This window comes from Haemaphysalis longicornis, unplaced genomic scaffold (genome assembly GCF_048455015.1).
Source record: "Haemaphysalis longicornis isolate Haplotype H1 unplaced genomic scaffold, Haemaphysalis longicornis Haplotype H1 scaffold_15, whole genome shotgun sequence".
NCBI lineage: Eukaryota > Metazoa > Arthropoda > Arachnida > Ixodida > Ixodidae > Haemaphysalis > Haemaphysalis longicornis.
The window spans coordinates 7,810,847-7,819,116 of record NW_027526257.1 but is presented as its reverse complement, the minus strand read 5'-3'; the positions used below and the strand labels follow the sequence as shown (position 1 = coordinate 7,819,116).

Here is an 8,270-nt window from a genome sequence, read left to right as displayed (position 1 = left end):
TTTCCTTGAACTTGTGTCACCGATTGTTAAAACATCAATTTAAAAAGTCAGGAGCCACATCTCAGTACAGTTATAACTTTAGAGGTAGTTGATTACCCAAAACTTCGTAAAAAACCAATTATATGTTCACTTTGCCGAACTGCAGTACACATCCTTCGAGATTCACTGCAGAGCATAACCATGCTGTGCAGTGAAAGCAATTAGGTGTGATACACTTCAACCACACAAAACTTCCTTGAACCTTAAAACCCTTGGCTTCTTAGTATTGCATCAAACTTCCAATCAAGGTAGCTACCTGCAATGTTTAGTGCCTTATTCTTGAGCTTATCAGGAAGGTTCAATATCAAGGAAGACCAAATGCAAAATGTATAGTTTCCTCCGTAATGCGGCTCATAATATAGTTCCCTCCGTACTGCGGCTCATAATCTACTTATAAAAGTTGGGTACCCAAGCCATTTATTTTCGTTTGCATTATTCTTTTTGCTTTACGGAAAAATATTCATATGGTACAGCACTTGCAAGGTTTGGTGGTATTTGGAGTTTTATAAACATACCTTTAGACTAAATGACCCCACATAGCAATAACAAGAACTGCAAACATCACAGAACAATGCATACAAGTTCCCTGGTGAAGCCCATGGTTGAAATGTAATGCCATTGTTCAGAGAACATTATTTTATCATGAGGCTAGCTTGTACATGGTGCCTTGCATTATGTCCCTGCCGGTGGATGTGGGGTCATTTGTCACTGTTGCAAATGAAAAGCCAACAGCCAGGGCCCATTAGTTTTGGCTAGTATTACGAGGTGCCTCACGGTAAGCATTCTACGTCGATAGACTTTTTTAGAGTTGACTAGAACTGAAATCAGCAAAAGATTATCTACAAAACATTCATTCTATCTGCAGCTTTAGGGTTTGCTAATTTCCATAGTTGGGTTTCTTCTGCCTTTCTTAACAACATTTTTCTTTTGATAAGAAGGTGCACAACCAAAAGCAAAAAGCTTTTCTGTAAACCTTTGGTAGCTATATAATTGTTACAAAATATTTTACTCTAAATATGGCAGCTTAAACTGAGAATATTTGCATTTAAAAACATTAAAATAAGTTTAAATTGATCATAAATTCTTAGCTGTTTTTACGCAAAACTGTACATGGGATATGAAGAGCACCACAAGGAGGGCTTTGGATTAGCTTTAGCAAATTTGGGACATTTAAGGTGCACTGAAATCTCTACACATGCGCTTTTTTCACTTTCTGTATCCACCAGGAAAATGGCTGCCAATTTAGACAGCGATTCTAAATAGTAGTTGACGTGCATTTTAAAATAATCACAAACATTATAGCCACAAAATTAATTTTTACAAGTTGTAGACATTGCCCGTTACACCAGACATTGGACTACACTGTCAAGAGCTTTGACATCTACAATGACGTCTACAAAGCAGGCTTATACTGGTAGAATGTTTCATACCATAATTACTGTGTGTTCAGAGCTCACGTGTGAAGTATGGATACTGCTGCTTCAGCAAGAACCGAGGATGAGCACCCTTCCTGGTTCTGAAAAAAAATAACAGAGGAAATGCCTTAAGCAGGATTCTGAAACGGGGTTGAATGAAACAAGAATGAACAAGAAATTCTTTCAAAACATGTAAAGCAATGCAAACAAATATTTATTTCAACTTATTTCTACAATAGACCACCTCATGAAGACCGGTGGTGGGGTATTGGCTCAAAAAAAAGCAGAGAGCATTTATACAAATGCTACAGGGAGCCTTCGCAGCCAACAATTGTTTGAACACACCTAAACTAATCACTGTTCAACAAACTCATAAAAAATGTTTGAATGCATAAAAAACCAGTGGTAAACACAGGAAACAGTTAAAACAGAATGACGGCACAAGTTTGTCCCGTCGTTCTCTTCTGTGTCCTGGGTTTTCCTTTGGTTTTTCATCCATTCAAACATGTACCAGCTAGCCCAGTCCAGCGCCTTGGTATCATAAAAATATGGATAGTCAATCCTCACAGAAAGTTGAAAAAAAAAGAAAGTATAAAGTAGCTGACAAAATTTTAAAACGACAGCAAATTGGTTGGCTTTTAATTTTAAATGATAATATAAAAAATAATGGCATGAATGAAAGTGAGCAGCACGCGAAGTACCTTGTTGCTAGCCCGACATTCCACTTTGAAGCAAAATGTCCGCTTTCAACACTACATAGGCTAAACATGCAATGAGGCATTCTTTTAGGCACACAAAATATACCATAATTGTTAAAAAAGCTACGAATTAGTTGAAAAACCCTGACCACGACAAATTGGAATTAGTGACTAGATACAGTTTCAGAAATACACAGCGACATCATATAAAAATATATGGTTCCCATACAAAGATTGATCATAACAAAAATTCAGGACATTTATCAGACTGGCATCAATGTGCAAAGCAGCTTAATGAAGGAAGACGGTCTTCACTAAAACATGTTAATATTGGGAGCTCATGTGCTTCCCTGCAAGTTGGGTGTGTAAACCCACTGACATCTTAACTAACCCGCCTGAATCATCACTTGATAGACATTGAGGAATTTTACGAATTGGTTTATTGTAGCCAGCTGTCTAGTTTATTTCCCTATTTTTCTTGGCATTTCGTGTCTAATTCTAAATTTGGTGACTAGATAGCTTTTACTATGGTCATGCACTGGTGACAACGAATATTTGATTTTACTTTTAAAAAATTTCAGTTTTGTTTTATTGCTCACCAGCCAACGATCTGAAATATCAAAGGCGCTTAAAACGTATGTTGGCATTTCCTTCCTGCAGTGTAGTGAAACTAATCATGACTTTTACCATAATTTTTTCACAAATCGTAATATGTGGAAAGTATTCAGCTTAATGAAAATGTCATTTCAGAAGCATGCACAATCAACAAGGCCTCAATGACTCTCATGACGTGGTCCACTTGTTTCTGTCACAAATAACCTGAGTGCAGACACATTCCACCGAAGACGAAGGTAACTTGCCCTCTTGGGTGATGAATATTTAAAAAGCCTTACGAGTAAATTTGCTGCTGAGAACGTGAAATTGTGGCATTAAAACAAAAGATCCCTCTGCGCCATCTTTCACTTGGAGGAGCGCTTGACCACAAACTTTGAGAAGCTGGAAAATGCTCCATGAACCGCTCCAGCAAGCAGAAACGATGCAGGACACAAGTTGGTAGGCGGACCGTTGGCATCCTGCGATTGTGAAGATATTTCTGTTTAGTAGATGCTCTTCTTTTGGTACCACTGTTTATTTCACCTTTAACAAGCAGCTGAACTCCTTAACGTTCGCATAATAAAATGCTGCAATGCGGAACAGTTAGCAGGGTTACCTCAATTTTGCTTTTCTACGAATTAACACAATGTAGGTAATCTGCACACAACTACAATCAAACTACAATTTTCACCTACTTCACTGCTAACATCAGCGTTTGACTGCTCAAGCACAAATACAGGTTAGACATGTGAGCAATCTGCTAAACGTATCCCCACAAACTGAACAATCAGGCATCAGAAATCGGCAAGGAAGGAGGTGTCACGTTTAAATGGCACTTTTTTTGTTCAAAACATAAACAACACCTGGAAGCTTGAAGCGTGAGAGGGGGTCTTTCACGCTGACAATGTCAGAACATAGCTTGCTAGTGAGCACCTGCACGATGTGCACAATGTGTTTCTTGAAAATGCGTGCGAAAGTTTGATTGATGTGTAGGACGAGAATTGCAGCACGTTTTGACACAGGCCTTGTGGACGCTTCTGCCTGCTAATGTCAATGTGGATTCTTGCTAGTCGCCCTCTTCGCTTCTTTGTGAATATAATGCTTTAGGCATTATATTCAGGACAACGACTGCATCAAAACGTGCAGCAATTACCTACGTCCCACACATCGGTGAAACTCTCGCACACATTTTCAAGACACGCAGTGCATACATTGTGCATGTGCCCACTAGCAAGCTGCGTTCTGACATTGTCAGCGTGAGAGACCCCCTCTCACGCTCCAAGCTTCCGGGTATTGTTTATTAGATTCCATGCGCTGAATGCAAATCAGTGTACATTGGCGAAACGGGCAATCTGCACAGAAGATTAATGCAGCACTGGAACGAAGTGAACAAGAGCCATGCAAAAACAAGTCCACTGGCAGAGCACCGTGAGAGGACGGGACACGTGGTCGACTGGAACAAGACAAAATTACTGACAACTGAGTGCAATCTATCTTCTCGATTACTGCTCGAGTCCCTCATTGTTCAGACGACGCCCAACATTATCAACATAATGGATGGCAATCTGCACCATATCTATGCAAACTCATTGCGCCGTGTAATGCCCAATATATAGCTTCGTTTTCCACGACACATGCTCACCGTGAACAAGCAACAAACCGTTAAATGGCTTTCTTGACTTGGTCAGTGACCTACGTTTCATCACTGCAATAATGCTTTTACCTGCCTACACGGCATTCCGTCAAACACTGGACTACACCACATGAGCCATTGGCGTTCTTAACCTGCACCAGAGTATATAACCTTTCACTACTGCTATGAGATAGACCCATAAACGCACTTCAATATGGCCTTTATATTTAGCTCTTGGAAACATGTATAATTTTACCTTTAAGTTGCACCTACTATACTATACCAAAAACATGAAAAAAAACGGTGGTTTAACACGCCAAAGCTACACTTGGGATATGGGAAGCACTGTAGGGGAAGGCTTCGCATTAATTTTGACCATCTGGGTATTTTTGTGCGCATCGAAATCTCCAAACACGGGCGTCTTTACGTGTTGCCTCCATCTAAAAAGCGGCTACACCAAGCGGTATCTAAACGACATTCGCCTCCACAGCACACCACCCTAGCCACGGCAGTGGGTTAAACATATGAAATAAAGCAAGTTTTGAGTGCAAATGAAAATATTAATCACACGTCTTATTTTCCCAATCGATGTACCTTTTGAAATCCACCATGCAATCCCCCCTCCCCTACAGGCCTACCAAAACACCTTTGTCTCAAGAGGTAATCAGGCTGTTGTTAATGAAGTATTTACAATCCGAGACTTGCCACCGTTAAAGTCATGCACTTTGTTTTAGAGATAAGCGACATTAGCCATTTGCAGCACCAGGAGTTAATTGTGTTAAGATCAGATTGAAAGCATTGACGGTAGTAGTTGAAAGAAATTGTGTGAAAAATTACAACATCATCTGCAAATAGACCTACATGGGAGGATATGCAACATGGAAGATAGACCAAGCAACCTGCCTGGGGGGACAACAAAGTGGCACGGGCAAAAGAAGTATATAGTTATTAGAAGTAAACTGCATTTGAGAAGAATGAAAATCTTTTGCTCAAGTGAGGACATTAGGGTGAAGTTTGAGAAGTAGTCTGTGGTGTGCAATGCGATTGAATGCTTTAGAAAAATCGAGAAAAACTACCGCAGTTTGTAAGTATGTGTCAATGGATTAATGAATGTAGATCGTGAACAAATCCTGAAAGTTGTGTTTCTCAAGTAACCCTTGTGAAAACCGTGGTGATACTCGAATGTGATATTGTGATTTTATAAATAATTAGCGACCTGAGAGTGGATGAAATGTTGCCTGACCTTGCATATGGTGCTTGTTAGGGAATTTAATGGTGAAGTACCGTCTCCTGATTTAAAGACTGGTGCTACCTCGACTATCTTCCAACCATTGAGATTAGTGCCTGTCATGAGAGACTGCGAAAAAAGCGCTGTCAGAATTCTACAGACTGCGGGATGTACTTTTCGGTATAGTATGATTATTACCAGTATGATCTGAAGTAGACCAGTTTGTATTGCAAGTTTAAAACCATATCGAAAGATCCTAAATGTTTGCTTGGCTTGATTACATACGAATACTTGCTTCAAAGTCAGTTCAATTTCTCTTCTTGCCCTTTAGTCGTCAGCCCCAGATTTTCTTCAATATCTCTGCTAAGCAATGACACGCTCCATACGCGCAGCACTGCTTCATGAAAATGTTTCAAATAATCAGAGGCCACAGCACTGCCAGCAGGTATACATCATGGCAAGTTCCACAACATGCAATAACTAACCTGAAAGTACATAATCGGTGGGTGCACCGATATGGCAGCAGTGCCTGGACCGATGTGTCGAGCAAATGCGCTGACTTCTGAACGGGTGGTCCAAGCGGTCAGATGATGGATGAATGACCATTCCTGGCGGCAAAGCGTACGGAGCACCAACGAAAGGCCAGGCAGTACTTGGGTACAGCAGGTGCAGTGTCGGTTGGCCAAGGGAGGCCCTGGCAAAGCCTTTGAAACTGGACTGGAAGGCAGCTGACCCAGGACAGCCAGCAGCAGCACCTGCAGGTGCATAATCTGTGAGTGTGCTGACACTTGTTGAAATACAAGAAGAGCACACACAAAGCACAAATGCTTACATCAAGTAGATTTTTAATCGTTTAAAGACAGTAACCTCCAAGGCACTAATAAGAACATTCCCGGTACACCCCAAGTGAAATTTAGGTCACAGTATGAATGTATTTATTAGACCCGCAGGTACTGTGAGTGGGGTATGCATGATATATGCAAAGCTAGCTACTGAGCTAATTTGCATGGAACGCATGCTAGCAGCTCATCTGTATCCCTTGCTTTCAATCGGAACTGGTGTGTGATAGTTGAGGCTCCTCCATTTCAATGTCTGACTTGTATCTGCACGTTCAATTCTCCAATATAAATCGAGTTGAGTGAGTGCCTACAGCTTTGTTGTTAGTCTCTGTATGGCCTGCGGTTTTGCGAAAATGAGAACTTGCGAATTGGCTCAATTTTCTGCACTAATTTAAACAATACATATGCCTCTGATATCAAGCCCCAGACTTCCCGAGAGCTACTCTGACAGAATCGGCAGGCGCCTCGTAGGCGTTGTGAAATCTCCCCCACTACCCCGAGACTATGCTAACTCCCTGCGAGGCCACATGCGCGCATTTCACTTTCAATTTGTACGTATGTGAATTCTATACCTCTATGAACTCTCAGACGGGCGTCGTCATATTCGTGCCGGACTCGTGAAGCTCGGCAACGTAAATTACCGCACTCGCTCGCTGGCGCGCGGCCCGAACTCTCTCACCGTTTCCGGCCCTTGCATACTATTTTCTCCACCTTGCACTTTGTAAATTCTCATGTTTAACTACACCTCGTGCGCCCTCATCTCTTGCCTGCTTTTCTTCCAGCACAACTCCGTCAGCACCCGGTCGACGCGTACGCTGTCGGGGCGCGTTGGCGAGCGAGTACGGCAATTTCGCTGTTGTCGAGCTTCACGAGAACAGCACACATATCGCGGCCCGAAGACCGCAAGGCGTACGGTCGCCGGTCTCGCGAGCGCAATAGCTGCGAAGCGCACTGCACGGAATTCGTGGGGGGGGGGGGGAGAGATTTCACAACACCTACGAGACGCCAGCCATGGAATCACGTGTACGCGTTTTCACATGCACTTCCAGGGAACCTCCTGTTCATGTTATTTCTTGGTATACCGCGGGTATTCACGAGGGAGGACTAATCACAGCGTTGTGCCACTCACGCGAAATTGCGACTGCGATCTGCAACCGCAAAGGCACTGTTTGAAAGACACACAAACAAACGCCCCGGTGTTAAAGAGCCTTGCGTGATGTGAAATTATTAGCAGCCGTGTACCATAGCGCGAGCATCGTAGCCAAGGTCTAGCTTCAGCGTAAATTGATGCTGACTTCTGCGAAAACGGTGGACTGGGCGCCAAACAAGTATACTAACTCACGTAGGCTCTCAGAGCAAACGAGATGGGGGTCTAGCGAATTACTGACCCATAAACACCAGAACTCGTTCCAACCAAATACAGAATAAAAAAAATGCGTACTTACCCGAGCAAAAACGATGTTTCCAGCGTACAATTCTCCTTCACTGTCGTCTTCATCTCGCGGACACACGAACACGCTTTGTTCTGATGCAATGTCATCCACTTTTGACGCGCAGTATTTTATCCGGCGATGATCGTTCTTCCGGGGTCCCCATGTTCAACACACGCGTAGGTTGGAAGGGTAGACATCACCCATAAAGCTTCTATAACTATGATTTAAGCTTGAAATAGATAAAACAGATTAAATCACGCCACCAACCACTCGGCACAAAACGCCATGAAAAAACACACACAAAAGTGAGAGATAGCTGCCAGACTTCAAATGCAGCACCTCTATGTTTGACGAAAATTGTGTTACTACTGTAATGTTGGTAATTATATTT

The 8,270-nt window shown here is 42.3% G+C and overlaps 1 long non-coding RNA gene across 1 annotated transcript; it reads right to left on the bottom strand.

Moving 5' to 3' along the window:
* Nucleotides 1-1,715: 1,715 nt before the first annotated feature.
* LOC144165749 (uncharacterized) lies at nt 1,716-8,184 on the bottom strand. The gene is made up of 3 exons (XR_013321500.1): nt 7,892-8,184; nt 6,093-6,362; nt 1,716-3,225 (listed from the first exon to the last, which is right to left on the bottom strand). It is a non-coding gene; the product is annotated as an uncharacterized LOC144165749 (long non-coding RNA).
* Nucleotides 8,185-8,270: the final 86 nt, after the last annotated feature.